We start from the raw sequence: 3,772 nt of genomic DNA on the forward strand, positions 1-3,772 counted from the left end.
CTAGCTCTTGTAGACCAGGCTGGCCTCGAACTCACAGAGATCCTCCTGCCTCTGCCTCCCGAGTGCTGGGATTAAAGGCGCGCGCCACCACTGCCCGGTTTTGGCTAACTCTTACATACCAATTTAACCCATTTCTGTTAATCTGTGTATTGCCACAAGGCTGTGTCTTACCGGGAAAAGTTCTGGCATCTATCTCTGGCGGGGCTACATGGCTTCTCACTGACTCTACCTCCTTTCTCCCAGCATTCAGTTTTCCACACCTAGCTCTGTTCCTTTATCGTTTTGCTATAGGCCTAAAGCAGTTCCTTTATTAACCAATGATATTCACAGCATACAGAGGAGAATCCCACATCAACACACAATAAAAATGTAGTAAAAATTTTAAATGCTTTTTCATGATAGCATAGCACCACCATCATCTTTATTTATGTATGTATTTGTTTGTTTATTTATTTGAGATAGGATTTTCCATATAGTCCTGGCTCTCCAGGAACTTACTATGTAGGCCAGGTTAGCCTCAGATTCACAGAGATCCACGTGCCTGTGCCTCCCCAGGACTGGGATCAAAGGTGTATGCCATCATGTCTGGCAGCTTCCTTCCTTTTTGTGGGGGGAGGTGCGCTCACACTGGCTAATTTTATGTCTGCTTGACATAGGCTAGAGTCATCTGAGAGGAGGGGATCCCAATTAAGAAAATGTCTCCAGAACATAAGGCTGTAGGCAAGCCTTCAAGCATTTTTTTAAATTAGTGGCTAATGGGGGACGGCCTAGCCCATTGAGTGTTGCCCTCCTTGGGCTGGTTTTCCTAGGTTCTACAAAAAAGCAGGCTGAGCAAACCACAGAGAGCAAATCTAGTAAGCAGCACCTCTCCATGACCTCTGCCTCTGCTCCTGCCTCCAGATCCCTGCTCTATTTCAGTTCCTGTCCTGACTTCCTTCAGTGATGCACTAAGATGCAGAAGCTTGAGGCAAATAAACCCTTTCCTCCTCAACATCCTGTTGATAGTGGTGTTTCATCATAGCAACAGTAACCCAGACCAAGTTAGCACTTAAGCAAAGGGAGGGGGTGGAGAGATGGCTCTGCAGTTAAGAATACTGGCTACTCTTCCACAACTATCTGTAACTCCAGTCCCAGGGGATACAACATCCTCACACAGTTAAACATTCAGGAAATACACCGATGCACAAGAAATTAAAAAAGAGGCAGAGGGAACGTTGTGAAGGTGTAGGCAAGAGGATCAGCTGGTTTGAATTACTTCAGAGAGCCCTGGAGCTTAGTGGTTTCCTGGGACCTGCCCTGGGGTCACAGCAAACCTGGGCAAGAGAGCCTAGTAGAGCCAGTATCACTGGGTTTATAGTCCCTGGATTGTGTAACCAGCAGAAGAATAATTGCCTCTGGCAAACTGTTTGGCGCACATAGAAATTTCTTAGCTCTGGGAGGGGCAGAGGCAAGAACCTCAAGTGTCAAAAATATAGCAGTAAAGAGTCAGTCCAGACGTGGTGGTGCATACCTTTAATCCCAGCACTCGGGAAGCAGGGACAGGCAGATCTTTGTGAGTTTGAGGCCAATGTTATCTACACAGTGAGTTCCAGGACAGCCAGAACCACATAACAGAGAAACTCTGTCTCAAACTGCACTCCTCTCTCCCCCACCCCGGGGAAAAAGTGATGAGCCAGTTTGGGAGAAGGTGGCAGGAAGATCAGAAGTCCAAAACCTATGGTTTTCTTGGCAGCAGATACCTTACCCATTGAGCCATCTTGCTAACTCAGTTCTGCATTTTCCCTAAGCTCTTGCCTAGCATTTTGAATGCTTTAGGTTAAATTCTCTGAACTGAAGAAGATGGGTGAGCTGGGAATCAGAACAAGCCAGGGGAACTGGTACAATCCTGTAACCCCAGCACTCAGGGGACCAAAACAGAAGAATGGTGAAATTAAGGCTAGTCTATGCTACATAGACAAAACAATAATAATTATTTAAAACAGGAATAGTCCAGTCTGTGGTGGTGCGAGCCTTTAATCCCATTACTTAGGTGGTAGAAATAGGTGGATCTCTGAGTTTGAGCTAGCCTGGTGTACAAGAACAAATGCCAGGACATTCAGGGCTGCACAAAGAAACCCTGTCTCAAACAAACAAACAAACAAACAAACAAACAAACAAACACCAAGAGTAGGTTTTGGGGGCTGGAGAGATGGCTGGCTTAGCCAGTAAGATTACTGACTGCTCTCTCAGAGGTCCTGAGTTCAACTCTCAACAACCACATGGTGGCTCACAACCATCTGTAATGATATTTGGTGCCCTCTTCAGGCCTGCAGGCATACATGCAGAATGCCAAATACATAATAAATAAACCTTTCCAAAAAAGAAAGAAAGAAAAAGACTAGGTCCTGGGATTCTTTCGCTTTGGCCAGCTGTCACCCTGAGCCATGTGGCCCTCTAAAATCTTCACTGTTGCTCGTTCTGAATAACGTTATCTTGTGACATCTGCAAAAATCAAAACAAAATAATGAAAAAAAGAAAAGCTGCTGGGTGGTAGTCAGCACTTAAGAAGCAGAGGCAAGAGGATCTCTGAGTTCGAAGCCAGCCTAATCTAGAGAGTGAGTTCCAGGCCAGCCTGGGCTGTTTCAGGAAGGAGGAGGAGGAAGAGAAAGAGGAGGAGGAAGAGGAAAAAAGCTTAATATGTCGCATCGCCTCTGGGGAACAACTGCAGTGGCTGCAGACAGTTTTGGTTGGGGTCAGGGAACACTACTGATAGCTTCTAAGAAGAAGTCCAGATGATCTCACTAAACATCCAGCCAGCTCTAACAACTGAGAATCGCCCAGGCTGGCTGGGTCAACATGCCAAGAACAAAACTGACAGCATTAATTTTCCCCAGCTGATTTATTGCATAGTTTCCTCCTAATTCAGTAGACTTTCCTTCAGCTTCTTGCTTGAGCCACGGTGAAATCACCAGCTGGATGCACTCTGGCCCTGCCTTGGAGACAGTCTCCAGCCCATGTAACCGCTGACTCAATCGCTCCTCCTCCCAGACCGGGTCGAGCAGAGCGTTTCCAACAGCAGATGAACGGACTGTGCTGGTTTCTATCCAGAATCCCAGCATGAGGGAGGTGGGGCTGGAAGTTCAAGGTCTTCCTTGGCTGTGGCTGGTTTGAGGCCAGTCTTGAAGACAGGAGACCCCGTCTAAAAGGGGCTGCGTAGATAGACAGCTCAGTCTTGAGGACCGAGTGCTGCTCCTCTAGACGACTGAGTTTAACACCCAGGACCCACATATGGTGGCGGCTCACAGCTTCTGGGAACAGGGGATGGATCCAATGCCCTCTTTTGGCCTCTAGAGCAGCTCCTCCCCATACACATACTATAAATAAGCAGCGACTGGAGAACTGGCTCTGTGGTTAAGAGAACTTGCTGTTCTTGTGAGGAACTCATGTTCGATTCCCAGCATGCACGTGAAGGCTCACCACTCCCTCAGGCATGCAACGTGGTGCACAGACATATGTGTAGGCAAAACACTCTAATGAGCAAAATAAATCTAAAAAAATTAATAATAAATGAATGTTTTTTCTTTAAAGAGGTTGCTCTTGCTTTGGCAACACATATACTAAAATTAAAATGATGCAGAGATTAGCATGGCCCCTGCACAAGGACAACATGCAAATTCATGAAGCATTCCATTTTTATGTAAAATAAATGAAAAAAAATGTTATTTAAAAAAAAAAAAAGAGCCGGGCGTTGGTGGCGCACGCCTTTAATCCCAGCACTCGGGAGGCAGAGGCA

At 46.3% G+C, this 3,772-nt stretch overlaps 1 pseudogene; it reads left to right on the forward strand.

Moving 5' to 3' along the window:
* The first annotated feature begins 3,576 nt into the window (after nt 1-3,576).
* Nucleotides 3,577-3,676, forward strand: LOC113455776 (annotated as a pseudogene).
* Nucleotides 3,677-3,772: the final 96 nt, after the last annotated feature.

This window comes from Microtus ochrogaster, unplaced genomic scaffold (genome assembly GCF_000317375.1).
Source record: "Microtus ochrogaster isolate Prairie Vole_2 unplaced genomic scaffold, MicOch1.0 UNK108, whole genome shotgun sequence".
Classification (NCBI taxonomy): Eukaryota; Metazoa; Chordata; class Mammalia; order Rodentia; family Cricetidae; genus Microtus; species Microtus ochrogaster.